General features: G+C 41.6%; 10 non-coding genes across 10 annotated transcripts; all 10 read left to right on the top strand.

Moving 5' to 3' along the window:
• Positions 1-3,059: 3,059 nt before the first annotated feature.
• Positions 3,060-3,131, top strand: trnaq-cug. Its single transcript has one exon. It is a non-coding gene; the product is annotated as a tRNA-Gln (tRNA).
• A 1,878-nt stretch (positions 3,132-5,009) lies between these two features.
• Positions 5,010-5,081, top strand: trnaq-cug. The gene has a single exon. It is a non-coding gene; the product is annotated as a tRNA-Gln (tRNA).
• A 793-nt stretch (positions 5,082-5,874) lies between these two features.
• Positions 5,875-5,946, top strand: trnaq-uug. Its single transcript has one exon. It is a non-coding gene; the product is annotated as a tRNA-Gln (tRNA).
• A 511-nt stretch (positions 5,947-6,457) lies between these two features.
• trnaq-cug lies at positions 6,458-6,529 on the top strand. The gene has a single exon. It is a non-coding gene; the product is annotated as a tRNA-Gln (tRNA).
• A 793-nt stretch (positions 6,530-7,322) lies between these two features.
• trnaq-uug lies at positions 7,323-7,394 on the top strand. The gene has a single exon. It is a non-coding gene; the product is annotated as a tRNA-Gln (tRNA).
• Positions 7,395-7,905: 511 nt separating this feature from the next.
• On the top strand, positions 7,906-7,977 carry trnaq-cug. Its single transcript has one exon. It is a non-coding gene; the product is annotated as a tRNA-Gln (tRNA).
• A 790-nt stretch (positions 7,978-8,767) lies between these two features.
• On the top strand, positions 8,768-8,839 carry trnaq-uug. Its single transcript has one exon. It is a non-coding gene; the product is annotated as a tRNA-Gln (tRNA).
• Positions 8,840-9,349: 510 nt separating this feature from the next.
• trnaq-cug lies at positions 9,350-9,421 on the top strand. The gene has a single exon. It is a non-coding gene; the product is annotated as a tRNA-Gln (tRNA).
• Positions 9,422-10,211: 790 nt separating this feature from the next.
• Positions 10,212-10,283, top strand: trnaq-uug. The gene has a single exon. It is a non-coding gene; the product is annotated as a tRNA-Gln (tRNA).
• A 790-nt stretch (positions 10,284-11,073) lies between these two features.
• On the top strand, positions 11,074-11,145 carry trnaq-uug. The gene has a single exon. It is a non-coding gene; the product is annotated as a tRNA-Gln (tRNA).
• The last annotated feature ends 9,363 nt before the right edge of the window (positions 11,146-20,508 follow it).

The following is a 20,508-nucleotide window of genomic DNA, read 5'->3' as shown; positions in this document are numbered from 1 at the left end:
TGTCACAACAGTGTGTTTAACTCATGTCAACATTGCTCAGCAGGGTTGTGACAGTGCCACATGGTCACTATCAGCGGAATCAAGAAAGGCCGTGAATTTGTATGTGGCTATGGCTCCTCCTCTCTCCTTCAGTGTGAAGGTCACTGTTGCGTCTGGAACCCATGAAGCCCATGAAGCTCTGTTGAAATCTCATCCACCAGAGATGCAGGTGCTGTTTCAAACCTGGCCCTCAGTGTGTTCTTCAAAATTAGGAAGGACCACCATAACCCTACTTTGAAAACACCTCCTGTTCTGGCCCAGCCTGATCTATCTCGGCCCTTCCAGGTACATACTGATGCCAGTAATGTAGGGCTAGGAGCAATTCTGACCCAGGAGACTGCAGAGGGGGAGACAGTGATTGCATATGCCTCCAGAGCGCTCCGTGGGGCAGAACAGAACTACTCTACATCGGAGAAGGAGTGCCTAGCAGTGGTTTGGGCCATAGAGAAATGGCGCCATTACCTGGAGGGAGACAAGTTCATGGTTTTCACGGACCATAGTGCTCTGGCCTGGGCATTCAATTGTCCAAAGACCAGCTCCAGGCTTACCCGCTGGACTCTGAGGCTGCAACAATTTAACTTTGATGTTTACTATCGTAAAGGCTGCATGAACGTCGTGCCAGATGCGCTCTCGCGGGCAGTGGAGCCTGACCAATCACCAGTGATGGCCCCTTATGTGTCTACACCCCCAACTGCCTACACCTCTGATTTGCCCACTTCTCTGGCTGAGGTCGCACATGCTCAAAAACAAGATCAAGAAGTCAGAGAGATGCGGGCCAAAGAGGCCGACATCAGCAAGCAGACAGAGCGCATTGGTTGGGAGATACTTCAAGATGTCCTTTACAGGACAATTCCCATTAAAGGAGCAGGCTGGAAGTATCAACTGGTAATGCCCAAGGAGATGACCACCGCTTTTCTCCACTATTTTCATGACAATCCACTAGGGGGTCACTTGGGCAGACTTAAGACTCTGTTGCGGATTTTAGAGGTGGCCTGGTGGCCCACAGCCCGAAAAGATGTGTGGCAACATGTGAGACTGTGTGCGATTTGCCAGCAGTACAAGCCGGACAACAAGAAACCTGCTGGGTTTTTACAGACAACTGAAGTGGAAGAAGCTGGATATATGCTGGGACTGGATTTTATGGGGCCCTTTCCTCGAAGCAAGAAGGGAAACAGTTATCTGCTAGTTGTGGTAGACTATTACACCAAGTGGATAGAGTTATTCCCTCTACGGGACAGTAAAACCCCACGTCTTTGTCAGTTGCTGCGGGATGAGATCTTCACCAGATGGGGTGTGCCAAAATACCTTGTCTCAGATCGGGGCCCCCAGTTCACCAGCCAGCTCCTCACTGATGTATGCAAGAAATGGGGAGTAATACAGAAGATGACCACCAGCTACCATCCTCAGGCCAACTTCACAGAGCGGGTTAACCGCACTCTAAAAACTATGATGGCCTCCTTTGTGGGTAATCGCCATGAAGACTGGGATAAGTGGTTGTCAGAGTTCCGGTTTGCGATCAACAGCACCCAGCATGAAACAACAGGGCGAACTCCGGCTGAATTGGCCCTGGGAAGGCAACTGAAAGGCCCATTAGAAAGGCTAATTCATCAAACACCAGCACCTCATCCTCAACAGCAATCATATACTCTACTTGAACAACAACACCAGATGGCACAGGAGGTAAGGCAGAAAGTGGGAGTGGCCAGACAAAGACAAGCCAGATATTATAATGCCCACAGGAGACCAGCGCAATTTCTTGTGGGAGATCTGGTCTGGGTTAGGGCACACCCACAGTCCAAAGCCTCTGATAGGTTTTCATCCAAATTAGCACCAAAGTGGACAGGTCCAGCTAAGGTGATGAAAATTCTAGGTCCTGTTAATTATAGGCTACAATGGCAGAATAACCCTGACAGAGTAGACACAGTGCATGTGGGAAATCTCAAGCCTTATTTTGGAGTTGAGTCCCTCGTACCTCCGGCTGGGGGGGGGGATCTGTGACAGTGCCACATGAGAAGTCTTAAAATGGTTTAAATTAAAATCCTTGCAAGGTTAAACCTTCTTTGTGTGTGGTTACCGTATTAAATGAATGGAGTTTTTTTTATTCTGTATTAGCCATGTATTATACAGGGGCCCTAACTGAAACTGAACTAAGAGTTGCGTAGGCCCTTTAAGAGCTCTGCTGGAAAAGGGGGGTGGAGTCACTGAGACAGGTGACTGGAACCAGGAAGAGGAAGGAGAGAAAAAAGTTTGGCCATGTGGAAGTGAGGGTGGTGATGTGTTTGGGGTGAGAGGAGCAGTACAACCCAAAGCCTACCACTCAACCTGGGAACTGTGAGCTCGGCCGAGGATCCATCTAAAAGGGCAAGACAAGCGCATGGAGGAACTAGAAGGTGGATTTCCTCTAACTGTCTTGGATGTAACTGGATGTCAGGCCTGCTCCACCGGTGAGGTCTATCCTGGATTTTTTCTTTTTTCGTTCACTGCAATGCATTGCTAAGGACTTGTGGGATTTTGGATTTTTTGTGACTTTGAGTTTTGGACTTTCAGAGTTGATGGACACTGGGCACTTATTGTGTGTATATAGGGGTTGTATATGTGTATGTGTTTGTTCCACTGATTTTTCCAATATAACTTCAACGGGTTTTTGTCTCTCCTGTTTGGGCTTATTTGCAATCTCCTCTACTCTTATACTTGGGGTGTATAGTCCTTGGACTTCAGTAACTGTTTTCTTGGTTGAGATTTACAAGGGGATTGTTACAGGGTCATCGTTGGACTTTTTGCAAAGTCCCACCCATTAAATCTGTGTCTGAAGTGTGAGACTTTGTAAAAAAGCAATTGTCCAAGTTTAGCATCAAAGATTTGTATGAATAACCAGTTCTTCAAATCGATAAAAAGAATTGAGCGTTGGATGATGGCGTAAGTATCAGAAAATGGCAAAAATCACAATCTGTCCAAAATCAAGTGCAAGCACGTTGAACAGTCTGGCGTCGGAAGAGCGACCCCTGTGGCCAGCTTGCCGGGGTTCCATGGTGTAACGGTTAGCACTCTGGACTCTGAATCCAGCGATCCGAGTTCAACTCTCGGTGGGACCTTCTTATCTTTGTTGGGGAGATGCATTCATGGGAAACTGTCTGGCCGTTTCTGACTCGCAGAGCCCCACGATAGAGTCAAAAATCGGTCGGCAGACCTTGTGGGCTTGCACTTGATTGTAGATAAAGTCTGCAAAAGTACATTTTGTGACCAAACGCAAATGCTTTTGCCGTTGACAAGCGTTTTGTAGCCTATAGTAGCTTACAGGGGTTGGTCACTGCAATGGAGTCAATAGTAACAGCGTAAACGTGGAGCTGAGCAGACAGCTATTAACCTAAATCCAAGAACATGACAAGCTAAGAAAAAAAAAGACTTTTCGTGCCAATCACTAAAGGCTTAATTCTCCTGATAGTTCTGACCTTTGCAGTCATGCACGTTCAACAACATGATGCAATGGAAGTCCCTGTCAATCATATGTGACTGATAATAGAATGTATTTATGCCTGGAAGATTGATGTCACAATAGTGTGTTTACCTCATGTCGACATTTCTCAGCAAGGTCATCGTTGGATTGATTTAAAAAAAAGCCTGCTTGTCAGTGTATTGAGTGCCATAACGCATTACTCGTTTGTGTTGCAAAGTTCAGCAAAGTTCATGGAACCCAGTCAGCTCACTTGGACAGGCACAAAGAAGCATCTTTTGGACGCGTTGCGTTTTGAGAGACTACGCCTTGACTGCTCAGCCTTGGTCAATGAATTCCAGTGTAGTTTGAAGTTCTGCCTTGTAATGTGGCTTTTTGTTTTTAAAAGAAGGCAGCCTGGATCAGCGCTACAGTTCACCCGTACTGCAGCTTGTGGCCCCATGGTGTAATCGTCATCACTCTGGACTTTGAATCCAGCGATCCGAGTTCAAGTCTCGGCGGGACCTGTTCTGTGTTGTTCATAAATGTCGACTTCATGCAGTGTTTTGGGATTTACGAGGCGCAGAGGTCCTCAGTGAAGTATGAAAATCATAGACCAAACCAGAGCTTCTAGCAGATACCCTAAGGCCAGCCTTCTAAGCCATTGTGGAGAAAAAAAGCAGCCTTTTGACTCGTTCTGCTTGAACGTGCGTGTCATGAACCTCACAGAGATGGTCTCATTAAAGAATCACTCAAAGCAATGGTGACTATATTGACAAAGCAAAAGACAAGTTGAATAGCAAAGTGGTTTATGCAAACAGTCTAAATTGGAATTAAATTCATATAATCCTGACTTTGAAACCAAGAAAACTTAATCCGACCAGACACAGAAATGATGCAATAATAGCCACAATCGCTGTCATGTGATTGAGAGTTCAATCACCTTATGACTCGTCGTAAGACGTCACAGAAGCTTGTGTTATGTTACGTAAGGGTTAGCACTCTAGATTCTGAATCCAGTGATCTGAGTTTGAATCTGCAGCTGAGCAGACAGCTTTTAAGCTAAATGGAAGAACATAAAAAGCTAAGAAAAATGAACTTTTGGGGTCAATGACTGAAGCCTTAATTGACTCTTAATTCAGCCTTAATGGATTCTGAATCCAGCGATCCGAGTTCAAATCTGGTTGGCATCTTCTCGTCTTTCTCGGAGAGAAAGTGTTCATGAAGGGAGCAATGATGTCACAACAGTGTGTTTAACTCATGTCGACATTGCTCAGCAGGGTCATCGTTGGACTTTTTGCAAAGTCCCACCCATTAAATCTGTGTCTGAAGTGTGAGACTTTGTAAAAAAGCAATTGTCCAAGTTTAGCATCAAAGATTTGTATGAATAACCAGTTCTTCAAATCGATAAAAAGATTTGAGCGTTGGATGATGGCATAAGTATCAGAAAATGGCAAAAATCACAATCTGTCCAAAATCAAGTGCAAGCACGTTGAACAGTCTGGCGTCGGAAGAGCGACCCCTGTGGCCAGCTTGCCGGGGTTCCATGGTGTAACGGTTAGCACTCTGGACTCTGAATCCAGCGATCCGAGTTCAAATCTCGGTGGGACCTTCTTATCTTTGTTGGAGAGATGCATTCATGGGAAACTGTCTGGCCGTTTCTGACTCGCAGAGCCCCACGATAGAGTCAAAAATCGGTCGGCAGACCTTGTGGGCTTGCACTTGATTGTAGATAAAGTCTGCAAAAGTACATTTTGTGACCAAACGCAAATGCTTTTGCCGTTGACAAGCGTTTTGTAGCCTATAGTAGCTTACAGGGGTTGGTCACTGCAATGGAGTCAATAGTAACAGCGTAAACGTGGAGCTGAGCAGACAGCTATTAACCTAAATCCAAGAACATGACAAGCTAAGAAAAAAAAAGACTTTTCGTGCCAATCACTAAAGGCTTAATTCTCCTGATAGTTCTGACCTTTGCAGTCATGCACGTTCAACAACATGATGCAATGGAAGTCCCTGTCAATCATATGTGACTGATAATAGAATGTATTTATGCCTGGAAGATTGATGTCACAATAGTGTGTTTACCTCATGTCGACATTTCTCAGCAAGGTCATCGTTGGATTGATTTAAAAAAAAGCCTGCTTGTCAGTGTATTGAGTGCCATAACGCATTACTCGTTTGTGTTGCAAAGTTCAGCAAAGTTCATGGAACCCAGTCAGCTCACTTGGACAGGCACAAAGAAGCATCTTTTGGACGCATTGCGTTTTGAGAGACTACGCCTTGACTGCTCAGCCTTGGTCAATGAATTCCAGTGTAGTTTGAAGTTCTGCCTTGTAATGTGGCTTTTTGTTTTTAAAAGAAGGCAGCCTGGATCAGCGCTACAGTTCACCCGTCCTGCAGCTTGTGGCCCCATGGTGTAATGGTCAGCACTCTGGACTTTGAATCCAGCGATCCGAGTTCAAGTATCGGTGGGACCTGTACTGTGTTGTTCATAAATGTCGACTTCATGCAGTGATTTGGGATTGGAAGAACATCAAAAGCTAAAGAAAATGCGCTTTTGGGGTCAATGACTGAAGCCTTAATTGACTCTTAATTCAGCCTTAATGGATTCTGAATCCAGCGATTCGAGTTCAAATCTCGTTGGTGTCTTTCTCGGAGAGAAAGCGTTCATGAAGGGAGCAATGATGTCACAACAGTGTGTTTAACTCATGTCGACATTGCTCACCAGGGTCATCGTTGGACTTTTTGCAAAGTCCCACCCATTAAATCTGTGTCTGAAGTGTGAGACTTTGTAAAAAAGCAATTGTCCAAGTTTAGCATCAAAGATTTTTGTGAATAACCAGTTCTTCAAATCGCTAAAAAGAATTGAGCGTTGGATGATGGCATAAGTATCAGAAAATGGCAAAAATTACAATCTGCCCAAAACCAAGTACAAGCACATTGTACAGTCTGGCGTCGGAAGAGCGACCCCTGTGGCCAGCTTTCCGGGGTTCCATGGTGTAATGGTTAGCACTCTGGACTCTGAATCCAGCGATCCGAGTTCAAATCTCGGTGGGACCTTCTTGTCTTTGTTGGAGAGATGCATTCATGGGAAACTGTCTGGCCGTTTCTGACTCGCAGAGCCCCACGATAGAGTCAAAAATCGGTCGGCAGAATTTGTGGGCTTGCACTTGATTGTAGATAAAGTCTGCAAAAGTACATTTTGTGACCAAACGCAAATACTTTTGCCGTTGACAAGCGTTTTGTAGCCTATAGTAGCTTACAGGGGTTAGTCACTGCAATGGAGTCAATAGTAACAGCGTAAACGTGGAGTTGAGCAGACAGCTATTAACCTAAATCCAAGAACATGACAAGCTAAGAAAAAAAAAGACTTTTCGTGCCAATCACTAAAGGCTTAATTCTCCTGATAGTTCTGACCTTTGCAGTCATGCACGTTCAACAACATGATGCAATGGAAGTCCCTGTCAATCATATGTGACTGATAATAGAATGTATTTATGCCTGGAAGATTGATGTCACAATAGTGTGTTTACCTCATGTCGACATTTCTCAGCAAGGTCATCGTTGGATTGATTTAAAAAAAAGCCTGCTTGTCAGTGTATTGAGTGCCATAACGCATTACTCGTTTGTGTTGCAAAGTTCAGCAAAGTTCATGGAACCCAGTCAGCTCACTTGGACAGGCACAAAGAAGCATCTTTTGGACGCATTGCGTTTTGAGAGACTACGCCTTGACTGCTCAGCCTTGGTCAATGAATTCCAGTGTAGTTTGAAGTTCTGCCTTGTAATGTGGCTTTTTGTTTTTAAAAGAAGGCAGCCTGGATCAGCGCTACAGTTCACCCGTCCTGCAGCTTGTGGCCCCATGGTGTAATGGTCAGCACTCTGGACTTTGAATCCAGCGATCCGAGTTCAAGTATCGGTGGGACCTGTACTGTGTTGTTCATAAATGTCGACTTCATGCAGTGATTTGGGATTGGAAGAACATCAAAAGCTAAAGAAAATGCGCTTTTGGGGTCAATGACTGAAGCCTTAATTGACTCTTAATTCAGCCTTAATGGATTCTGAATCCAGCGATTCGAGTTCAAATCTCGTTGGTGTCTTTCTCGGAGAGAAAGCGTTCATGAAGGGAGCAATGATGTCACAACAGTGTGTTTAACTCATGTCGACATTGCTCACCAGGGTCATCGTTGGACTTTTTGCAAAGTCCCACCCATTAAATCTGTGTCTGAAGTGTGAGACTTTGTAAAAAAGCAATTGTCCAAGTTTAGCATCAAAGATTTTTGTGAATAACCAGTTCTTCAAATCGCTAAAAAGAATTGAGCGTTGGATGATGGCATAAGTATCAGAAAATGGCAAAAATCACAATCTGCCCAAAACCAAGTACAAGCACATTGTACAGTCTGGCGTCGGAAGAGCGACCCCTGTGGCCAGCTTTCCGGGGTTCCATGGTGTAATGGTTAGCACTCTGGACTCTGAATCCAGCGATCCGAGTTCAAATCTCGGTGGGACCTTCTTGTCTTTGTTGGAGAGATGCATTCATGGGAAACTGTCTGGCCGTTTCTGACTCGCAGAGCCCCACGATAGAGTCAAAAATCGGTCGGCAGAATTTGTGGGCTTGCACTTGATTGTAGATAAAGTCTGCAAAAGTACATTTTGTGACCAAACGCAAATACTTTTGCCATTGACAAGCGTTTTGTAGCCTATAGTAGCTTACAGGGGTTGGTCACTGCAATGGAGTCAATAGTAACAGCGTAAACGTGGAGTTGAGCAGACAGCTATTAACCTGAATCCAAGAACATGACAAGCTAAGAAAAAAAAAGACTTTCCGTGCCAATCACTAAAGGCTTAATTCTCCTGATAGTTCTGACCTTTGCAGTCATGCACGTTCAACAACATGATGCAATGGAAGTCCCTGTCAATCATATGTGACTGATAATAGAATGTATTTATGCCTGGAAGATTGATGTCACAATAGTGTGTTTACCTCATGTCGACATTTCTCAGCAAGGTCATCGTTGGATTGATGAAAAAAGCCTGCTTGTCAGTGTATTGAGTGCCATAACGCATTACTCGTTTGTGTTGGAAAGTTCAGCAAAGTTCATGGAACCCAGTCAGCTCACTTGGACAGGCACAAAGAAGCATCTTTTGGACGCATTGCGTTTTGAGAGACTACGCCTTGACTGCTCAGCCTTGGTCAATGAATTCCAGTGTAGTTTGAAGTTCTGCCTTGTAATGTGGCTTTTTGTTTTTAAAAGAAGGCAGCCTGGATCAGCGCTACAGTTCACCCATACTGCAACTTGTGGCCCCATGGTGTAATGGTCAGCACTCTGGACTTTGAATCCAGCGATCCGAGTTCAAGTCTCGGTGGGACCTGTACTGTGTTGTTCATAAATGTCGACTTCATGCAGTGATTTGGGATTGGAAGAACATCAAAAGCTAAAGAAAATGCACTTTTGGGGTCAATGACTGAAGCCTTAATTGACTCTTAATTCAGCCTTAATGGATTCTGAATCCAGCGATCCGAGTTCAAATCTCGTTGTGTCTTTCTCGGAGAGAAAGCGTTCATGAAGGGAGCAATGATGTCACAAGAGTGTGTTTAACTCATGTCGACATTGCTCAGCAGGGTCATCGTTGGACTTTTTGCAAAGTCCCACCCATTAAATCTGTGTCTGAAGTGTGAGACTTTGTAAAAAAGCAATTGTCCAAGTTTAGCATCAAAGATTTTTGTGAATAACCAGTTCTTCAAATCGCTAAAAAGAATTGAGCGTTGGATGATGGCATAAGTATCAGAAAATGGCAAAAATTACAATCTGCCCAAAACCAAGTACAAGCACATTGAACAGTCTGGCGTCGGAAGAGCGACCCCTGTGGCCAGCTTTCTGGGGCTCCATGGTGTAATGGTTAGCACTCTGGACTCTGAATCCAGCGATCCGAGTTCAAATCTCGGTGGGACCTTCTTATCTTTGTTGGAGAGATGCATTCATGGGAAACTGTCTGGCCGTTTCTGACTCGCAGAGCCCCACGATAGAGTCAAAAATCGGTCGGCAGAATTTGTGGGCTTGCACTTGATTGTAGATAAAGTCTGCAAAAGTACATTTTGTGACCAAACGCAAATACTTTTGCCATTGACAAGCGTTTTGTAGCCTATAGTAGCTTACAGGGGTTGGTCACTGCAATGGAGTCAATAGTAACAGCGTAAACGTGGAGTTGAGCAGACAGCTATTAACCTGAATCCAAGAACATGACAAGCTAAGAAAAAAAAAGACTTTCCGTGCCAATCACTAAAGGCTTAATTCTCCTGATAGTTCTGACCTTTGCAGTCATGCACGTTCAACAACATGATGCAATGGAAGTCCCTGTCAATCATATGTGACTGATAATAGAATGTATTTATGCCTGGAAGATTGATGTCACAATAGTGTGTTTACCTCATGTCGACATTTCTCAGCAAGGTCATCGTTGGATTGATGAAAAAAGCCTGCTTGTCAGTGTATTGAGTGCCATAACGCATTACTCGTTTGTGTTGCAAAGTTCAGCAAAGTTCATGGAACCCAGTCAGCTCACTTGGACAGGCACAAAGAAGCATCTTTTGGACGCATTGCGTTTTGAGAGACTACGCCTTGACTGCTCAGCCTTGGTCAATGAATTCCAGTGTAGTTTGAAGTTCTGCCTTGTAATGTGGCTTTTTGTTTTTAAAAGAAGGCAGCCTGGATCAGCGCTACAGTTCACCCATACTGCAGCTTGTGGCCCCATGGTGTAATGGTCATCACTCTGGACTTTGAATCCAGTGATCCGAGTTCAAATCTCGGTGGGACCTTCTTATCTTTGTTGGAGAGATGCATTCATGGGAAACTGTCTGGCCGTTTCTGACTCGCAGAGCCCCACGATAGAGTCAAAAATCGGTCGGCAGAGTTTGTGGGCTTGCACTTGATTGTAGATAAAGTCTGCAAAAGTACATTTTGTGACCAAACGCAAATACTTTTGCCGTTGACAAGCGTTTTGTAGCCTATAGTAGCTTACAGGGGTTAGTCACTGCAATGGAGTCAATAGTAACAGCGTAAACGTGGAGTTGAGCAGACAGCTATTAACCTAAATCCAAGAACATGACAAGCTAAGAAAAAAAAAGACTTTTCGTGCCAATCACTAAAGGCTTAATTCTCCTGATAGTTCTGACCTTTGCAGTCATGCACGTTCAACAACATGATGCAATGGAAGTCCCTGTCAATCATATGCGACTGATAATAGAATGTATTTATGCCTGGAAGATTGATGTCACAATAGTGTGTTTACCTCATGTCGACATTTCTCAGCAAGGTCATCGTTGGATTGATGAAAAAAGCCTGCTTGTCAGTGTATTGAGTGCCATAACGCATTACTCGTTTGTGTTGCAAAGTTCAGCAAAGTTCATGGAACCCAGTCAGCTCACTTGGACAGGCACAAAGAAGCATCTTTTGGACGCATTGCGTTTTGAGAGACTACGCCTTGACTGCTCAGCCTTGGTCAATGAATTCCAGTGTAGTTTGAAGTTCTGCCTTGTAATGTGGCTTTTTGTTTTTAAAAGAAGGCAGCCTGGATCAGCGCTACAGTTCACCCATACTGCAGCTTGTGGCCCCATGGTGTAATGGTCATCACTCTGGACTTTGAATCCAGTGATCCGAGTTCAAATCTCGGTGGGACCTTCTTATCTTTGTTGGAGAGATGCATTCATGGGAAACTGTCTGGCCGTTTCTGACTCGCAGAGCCCCACGATAGAGTCAAAAATCGGTCGGCAGAATTTGTGGGCTTGCACTTGATTGTAGATAAAGTCTGCAAAAGTACATTTTGTGACCAAACGCAAATACTTTTGCCGTTGACAAGCGTTTTGTAGCCTATAGTAGCTTACAGGGGTTAGTCACTGCAATGGAGTCAATAGTAACAGCGTAAACGTGGAGTTGAGCAGACAGCTATTAACCTAAATCCAAGAACATGACAAGCTAAGAAAAAAAAAGACTTTTCGTGCCAATCACTAAAGGCTTAATTCTCCTGATAGTTCTGACATTTGTAGTCATGCACGTTCAACACCTTGAACTACAAATAATCTTACAAATAAATAATCTTGATATTGCTGCAGTTTCAGAAACTTGGTTTACTAAACACCATCCGCAAGGCCTTCACCAAATTGGTGGATATATGCAATACTCAAGAATGCCCATCGATAGACGTGGCAGAGGAGTCTCTGTTTATATCAAGGAGAGTATACCTTCTTGCCAGTTTACTGACATAAAAGTTCCAGTAGACTTTAAGAAACAACTGATTTCATTAGATCTGAGTATCCAAATATTGTCATTGTTTTACTAGGGGACTTTAATAGACTTGACATCAATTCACTGTGTAAAGGAAATGATCTATCCCAAGTGGTTAAGGAAAGCACAAGGGGAGATGCAATACTAGATCTCATAATTACTGACTTGGCCTCATATTACAAACCACCCCGGGTCCTACCGCTAGTGGGGTCGAGTGACCATAATTCAGTACTATGGACATCTAAAAAAATTGACAAGATGGACAAATGTATCAAGATCAAATAACACCAGATGAGACCTAGAAATATGGTTCAATTTGGAAGGTGGATTATGTGACCACACATTGAAAGAGATTTATGAGGCCCATGACACAGTGTCCAAAGCTAGTGCCTTCTATCGAAATAAAGTCTAGAGAGCCATCGGTAACGCAAAAAAGGGGTTTTACTCCACACAGGTTTCCTACGTTAAGAATGAAAACTCAAAACATTAATATAATGAGATTCGGTCTATGGCAGGGATGAAGAAAATAACCGTAAAGATTCACATTCCGGCATGTAAATCAGACAACAATAAAGCCATTGCTGACTTTATTAATCAGTCCTTCTCTCATATCAGCCAGTCGCAGCCTTCATTAGAAGTGTCAGCTTTACCTGCTTTTCTACCTTCTCCAAAAAGTTTTCCCTTGGTCTATCCATGGGAGGTGTGTGACAAATTGAAAGTAGTTAAAACTAAGAAAGCTCCTGGTCCTGATGGAATACCTCAGAGAGTGTTAAGGGACTTTTCATATGAACTCAGTGATCCTTTATGTGATATTGTGGGATTGTGTCTTCATTGTGTCTTGATGGATTGTGCCTTCACAGTGGAAAGAAGCAAACATTATTCTGATTCCTAAACCTTAACCCTCAACAGCAAATCAACTGCGACCAATATCACTAACTCCTCAGCTCAGTAAAATAAGAGTTTGTTGCAACCTGGGTTAAAAAAGATATAACCCCAAATCTTGAGCGCTACTCATGCATTAGTCAGTATCCTTCACACCTTATATAAAGCCTCTGATATTCCATCGACTACTAGGACTTTTATCAGTACTGACTTTTCAAAAGCTTTTAATAAAGTGGAGTTAGGAGTCAGGCCTGCTTTAATGCCTTGGCTCTGTAGCTTTATGTCTGCTCGTCGGCAAAGAGTTGCTACTCTGATTGGCAAGAGCTTACTGGGGGAGTGGCACGAGGTACATTACTGAGGCCTCTTATCTTCCTAGCCCTTGTAAAGTGCCATCAATTTTGAAAATCGCTGGAAGTTTGTGGACGATTCAAACCTTATCCAGATGTGTAGAGGTCACAATGTAAGACTTCCTTTCTTGAGAAGATTAAGAAAAACCTGATGGAAAAGACTGATTAAAACATTGGCTGACTAGAGAGCTTGGAGCCTTCCTAAAAATGTAATATAGGGGAGCAGACTATGGACTGTATGCATTGGACTCTCTGATGGGGTGAACTTCTGACCTCACAGAAGAGAGTTGTACCAGATGACAGTTTAAGTTATACCTGAGGTTAACTTTTGTACGTATATGGAGAGCTGTGCAAGAAGGCCCTGTAAGGAGGGAACAGCCTTGTAAGAGTCAGACCAGAGTGGGTTTTAAAAAAAAAGACATCATATGAGTTTGATTTGAAATGTTACCAAAAAGGTGTAACGTTTGGATATGATGGGGACAAAAATGATATGAAATTGTGTAAAAGGGGTGGGGAGAGTACCTCATCACCCCAGATGGGAATAAAAAGGGATGTTTTGAGATGACATTCACATTGTGATTGACCGGGAACCATCTTGCCATTTGATGCACAATAAAGCGAAGGCCTTTTCCTTCCTTCCACAAGAATTCATTTTCATTGATATTCTTTGATTCTTTTAATTCTTATTGAAGACTTTAGATTATAGATCATTATTAGGACAATAGTATAGACAATATTAGAGTTATATTAGACTTATAAATGTCCAGACCCTGGGCAAAAGAGATAGCTTTGGCTGTGACAAACAAGAGTGGCAATCTCTGACCTAACTTTGATATACACAGGTTATATTCACCCCATACTAGAGTACACCTGCCAAGCATGGCATGGAAACCTGACACAGTATCCGTCAAACCAGATTGAGACTTTTGAGAAACGTGCATGCCAAATTATCATCGGCAGGTCTTCAAGCTCTCGCATTACCAACCCTTAAAGAGAGAAGAGACACATTGTGTAGACGGTTTGCCTTTAATATCCACAATTCCTCTTTCAGAGAGTGGCTACCACCTTCAAGAGGCCAGATATCAGACTGGAAAACCAGAGACAGTTATAAACTACAGATTCCAAAAATGAGAACTAATAGGTTCCGAAAGTCACCAATTACCTTTTTAACAAGAATATTAAATGAAGATTTATAGAATGGTTTGCATCTCTATGAGGAATATATTGTTGTATTTATCTATTTTTTTCCTTTCTTTTATAAATGTATAAGTAGGCATTGTAAATACTCAGTTTTGCTTTCTGTAAAACTGCAAAATGAGTGTGAAATAAATAAATAAAAAGAGTGTTGTCTGCTATAGTAGCTTACAGATGTTGTTCACTGCAATAGAGACAATAGAGTGATTCCCCTTTAGCCCTCTACTCACTTATGGCTGCTCTACTGGTCTTACGGAGAGCATAGCTGGCTTTTTTATACTCATCTGTGTTTCCTGATTTAAAAGCAGCGGTACACGCATTCAGAGCTGCACGAACAGTTGAGCCATGGCTTCTGATTGGGTTAAACGTGGACTGTTTTTGTGGGCACAACATCCTCTATGGACTTTCTGATGAATCTGGTAACAGAGTCTGCATATTCGTCAATGTTGTTGTTTGACGCTCCAGGAACATCTCTCTGATGGTGGGCGGTACCCTTTTCAGCTTCTGCCTATAGGTGGGCAGGAGCAGAATGGAGAAGTGATCCAATTTGCCAAATAGAGCAACTTCCCTCTTTGGGGTTCCCAAACAATGAATCTGCGTTAAGGAATTCAAAGTCTGGTTTTTAGTGAGTCATCATCGATGTGATTTCCAAAAGTGTTTGTCCGTTGTAAACGAAGATGCTGGCAACATTTAGTGTAAAAGTAGTTACAAATAAACACACAATTAACAAAATCTAAAATGACTGAAGGGAGCTCGCAACATGGCAGCCATACTCTGCGCCTTCATGGCAATGTTAATGTTGTGTATAATGTTGTTGATGTGTCTTCACATGAACAATGCAATATGTTTCAGTTAATTAATTAATTTTTTCCTTTGCATTTTTGTTATGCAAACGAGTTGGGACCTGTATGCTTACAAACACTAGCTTGAGAGACAACAGTGTGTTTATGTCAACATTGCTCAGCAGGGTCATTGTTGGACTGACTCATTGCATGACATCACAGTAGCTAGGCCTTCACGCCAACATTATACAGCATGGAGAGCTTCGGACTGAAGATGGAAAAGCTATTTCTTGTGGCTCCATTGTATAGTGGTTAGAATTTTTGTCTCCAAAACCACCGATCCGAGTTCAAATCTCAGTGAGACCTTCTCAAATATCATGGAGGGTCGCAAACAAGTAGTCCAGATTTCTTGCCATGCCCCGACTCTGTAGGCTAGCATTTTCTTCTAAGTAAATACTGTGAAAATGCATTGTGTGTCTGCTCACTGAGTATGAATGAACCGAGCATAATTTCAACTGCTGTTTTGTAGTCCCACTTTTTGTTTAAAATCAGCATGAGTCAGGTGACATAGCGTTAAAATGATGACATAAAGACACCCGCCCTTTCAGTGGTTCAGCTTACACCAAACTGGTCATGTTTGGTGTAAGTGTAATGTTCAGCAATATCGACTTTGAAACCAGCGATCAGAGTTGGAACCTTCCCAGCTTAATTTGACAATCATGCACACGTGTCATACCAGCGTGACTGCACTCATAGATTATACTGCAATATATGAGACAAAGACACAGAGGTCCCCAATACACTACAAATACAATCAAGATAGCTCTTTCCATTTGCATGTCATCCATTGCGTTTGCCTTTTTCTGGTTCAGTTTGCATATTAACAGCTGTGTAGAGATACCTTCACTATTGTCTCATTATAGTGTCTGTCATCAAATATTGTCTGTATTTTCATAGCAAAAGTAATGTAAAATAGAAAAGTAGTAGCCAAATCATCTAAAACTGAACAGGATGAAATGATCCTTCCACTGTGAGAGAACAATTCAATACTATGTGTTTAAAAACATGTGCAAATCAAACAAAAACAACGGATTGGCTAGCCCAGAGGCCAGATTTTACTATCATTGAATGTCCAGGGCTTACTTGGATCATGAGAAGGAGAAAATGAACCCAATTTCCGAAACTGAACCTTGCAGTGTGGAAAAAATATCTGATTCTTAGCAGGCTTATTACAAAAACTCAGCAAGCAAAGAATGGAATCTGTAATAAAGGCAAAGCATGGACACACTAAATATTTGTATATTAGATTTAGTTGTTGAGGCTTCTGTGTAGTTTTTGCAAGTTCAGCCCATGCCCTATATGGTCTGAAATGAGAAGAGGTACATGTGAGAAAAGGCTGTATGGCTTAAACAGGGGAGAAAACTCTGAGGGTTGGAGTTGGTATTGAGTTTTGATCAGCTTCTGCTCTGAGCTAGGAGGACAGACCCCCCTTTGATGAACAGATATAGTGCGTGCAGACCATGTCTTCAACATATGGGTAAAGCATAAGGAGAAACTGTATGAACAAAGGAGGAGAGGGAACTCCTGGTCAAATCACACTTTTTTTTTATTTTGTAAGTGAAAATAAGTTAACACATCTACTACAGAAAACACACATTTTAATGAAAAAAATAATAAAATGTGGCCTGGTACAAAACTTATGGCACATTTTGTTTTTTTTCCCCCAATATGTTAAATTCACTATCTAAAATATGGTAAACAGAAATTGGGCACTATAATTTGGAGAAAGATTACATGAATAAACTCATTTTTTGTATAGAATCTTAACCTAATTTCACAGTAACAAAACATGCAGTCTGATTGGGAGTGTTTACATTTTTGCAATCAAATCAGAATCAGAATCAGAATCAAGCTTTATTGGCCAGGTATGCTTACACATACAAGGAATTTGGTTTTGGTTACAGAAGCTCACAGTGCACAGTATCAGACAGACATTTACATAGTAGTGAATAAAATAAAATAAATATAAAATAAAATAAAATAAAATAATGTATTTGCTATAGCCTATAGGACAACAAGTATTATGTTCACACACACACACTTTATCTAAACCACTTTTCCTTCTGGGTCACGGGGGGTGCTGGAGGTTATCCCAGCATTGACTGGGAGGAAGACAGGAAACCCCCTGGACAGGTTGCCAGTCCCTCGCAGGGCAGACACACATACAATCACACACACATTCACACATAGGGAAAACCAGAGCACCCAGAGGAAACCCATGCAGACACAGAGAGAAAATGCAAACTCGACACAGAAAGGACAAGCATTATGTAGATTTACAAAAATATTTAATCACATTTGGCTGAAAGAATAACAGTCATGACCTGAACTGGCATAATATTTTTAAATGTAAGCTTCCAGGCATGTGCACAGATAGACCCCAGTTGGGGTTTGATCACCTGCCCTTTGCCCTGTACAACTGCTCTATTGCTTGGCATGTGTAATAGTTGTTACTTTATATGGCCATTCTTCAAGATCCTTTTTTTAGCAGGGCTGTATGCTTCTGAAACACACTTTGCAAATGCTTACTTATGCTGTTACAAAACTGTTACACTCCAGAACCAAACATGAAAATAACTGCATATAAATTTGGTAAGTCACAATGTTATCTTGACCTCAGAGACCTCAAAATAAATTAATTCCATCAAAAAGATCAACTCTAGTGTTCTTACAACAGGAATGCTTTGTCAACCAGAGCACACTCACCTTAGAAACACTAACATCTGTTAGCATTAAGTTTGATCCACTATTTTACATAAATATATGAAGTAGTGCTCTGCAGTTTAAGCACACATTGTAACTGGTATTCTTTGGCTGATCATGTAAACAACACTGTGAAAGTGGAATACAGCAAAAGTTGATTTGAAAAGTTTCAAAGTTTGAATTGATATAAAATACTGATACTGTTAATCTAAACAAAATGTGCTTTCCATCGTTTCACTGAATATATGTATTTAAGTTGAATTAAGCCAATTAAATTGCCTGTTACCAGGTGACTTTTTTTTTAGGGTGAACTGACAAAACATTTTTGCAGTGAATGAAAACAGCTCAGAAACATCAACGTCAGAAAAGCATAACAGAACTGGCAGGTACATGTTTACTGTAAATGAACAAATGATATTACAGAAATTGAAAAATTCAGTACTTTAGCAAAGATACCTCACCTGATCTGCATCATAATGTCCTCCCTTACATATGTCCATTGTGAAAAAATTCATTCCTGAAGTGATTCCTTTTTGTGAATGGTCAACACCTGGGTAGGACGTCAGCTCAGATGAGAATCAGTTGTGACTGGCTTATTTACATACGCTCAATCACCAGTTTGCATGTTGTCTTCCCCTCTGGATAGATTCCACTTGGACTGTCCCTGGCTCCACCCACTCACACACCTAGTAAGTAAGTAAGTAAGTAAGTACACTTTATTTATAGCACATTTTAAACCAAAGTGCTTTACAATAAAACACAAAATAGATTCTTATCTTCTGAACACCACTACCATACATTCACACAACAGTGTACAGACCTCAGACTACGTTCACTGGCTGCTGAATGCTAATCAATTAAAATGTGTTTTAAGCTTGGTCACAGATTGAGCATGCCTAATGTCACTTGGGAGGCCATTCCAAAGTCTTGGTGCAGTGACAGGAGAAGCACCATCCCCTTTTTTGTTTAAGACGAGACTGTGGAACAGTTAAAAGTGATTGGACGCAGACCTTAAAGCTCTTGAGGACGCATGCATACAAAGCATGTCCGCAACATATGTAGGTGCCTGACCATTCAAAGCTTTAAAAACCATCAATGCCATTTAATATTGGACGCTGTAGTGCACTGGGAGCCAGTGTAAGGATGCAAAGGCAAGAATGACTTTTTCCAGATCTGAAGCAATAAGAAATTTATTTTAATCTGAAGATTGTCCTAAGCTGGAACAAACTGGATAAAAACAGGAAAACCTTGACCACTGCATTTATTTACTTACCAAATCTTATCACCTGCAGGTGATGTAGGACTCATTAACACCCTTTTGTCCACCTATGTTTGGTTTAGTTGTTTGCAAAGTGTCTGTGTTTACCCTAAATTCTGAGCTGTTTGTCCTTTGTTTGTGCCTGTGTTTTGACCCTCATTTTTGTCTTTCTGGTTTTTGACTATGAATATGACTCTGATGTTGTCTGACTTTTGTGATTGGACTGCTCCAAATAAAGCCATTTTGCACCTGCAGCTGACCTACATGCCTCTGTCATTGCGTTTGTCAGTATAACCATTATAATTTTTAATTTAATTGTTGTCCTACTGTAGTATTTGTGATTTAGCAAATTGATATGCAGTTTATTTTTATGTTAGGTGTTGGAGTTAAGTGTAACCATTTTGTAACAGCATTTGCCAGTACTTGCCTTTTGAGCTACAATTATACAGTTTTGTTAAAAGCTGAGACAGTTAAAAGAGAGCCAAACAGTTTTTGAAATTGTGCACACTGAACGCATTCTGCATTCAAGCATGCAAAAAGCCGTTCATTGTCTAGTCGAAACAAAGTGTTGACGTGTTAACTGTGTGAAGAGTTTTAAAAAAAGAGAACTCAGTATTGAAAATCCTAGTTAGCAATTGTAAGAAACTGTAGGCAAATCTATAATCAAAATCAGAAAACAAAGCAAAGGTCAAACTCAGAAAAACACTACAAGGACACAGCTAACACTGTAATCAGTCTTGAGAACAAGAATCTGGTGTGTATAAGTGTAAGGATGCAGAGCCAAGAGGAAAAGTCCATTTGGAGTTTGGTGAGGAGACACCATGACAGTGTACTTGGATCTCACATAAAACACAGAAGTTCATTTAATAGCTGTGCAAAGCATAAAGAAATCACACAACAAAGGTTCATAGAAAATACTCATAGTCATATCGACTTTCAGCATCCATATAAACCACTTATGCACAACTGTTAACTTGGCAATCAGTTATCATCACTTGTTGATTGTAAGCGTGGATAAAGGAGACTGCAGACAAGTATCAGATTCAGACATATGAAATAAGTAAGACTGTCCTTTAAAGTTGTACCATAATCCTGTGTTTCAAGGCAATGTACTGCAAACCCAGATCCACAACTACAAAAAAAATAAATAAAAAAATAAATACTTCACCTGAGATATTTAGAAACATTTTTTTCTGTTTTTTCGCTTTTTCCACACTGATGAAAATGGTGAGAATAACAAACAGTGAAGACAAACAGGAGTCTTCAGAGTTGTGTACTTGATGGCAGACAGATATGCAATAGATAAGTCCAATGTTGTATAAAGACTACATACAATTTCAGATTTACTGACTGATAGATTTAGGTTTGACCTCATTTCACCTTCTGTAATGGACAAGCTATGACTGATGACATGGTCTGTAATTGTTGCTCAAACTTTACTGGAAATTTGAATTTAGTATGGTAAGTATGACAAGGCCTTCTTTTTAAGACCCCCTGCTCCAGTAATTCTACTGACAAATACTCTGGGGATTGG

Source organism: Colossoma macropomum, unplaced genomic scaffold, assembly GCF_904425465.1.
Source record: "Colossoma macropomum unplaced genomic scaffold, Colossoma_macropomum, whole genome shotgun sequence".
Lineage (NCBI taxonomy): Eukaryota > Metazoa > Chordata > Actinopteri > Characiformes > Serrasalmidae > Colossoma > Colossoma macropomum.
The sequence above is the reverse complement of the archived record's forward strand: the minus strand, read 5'-3'. Positions and strand labels throughout refer to the sequence as shown.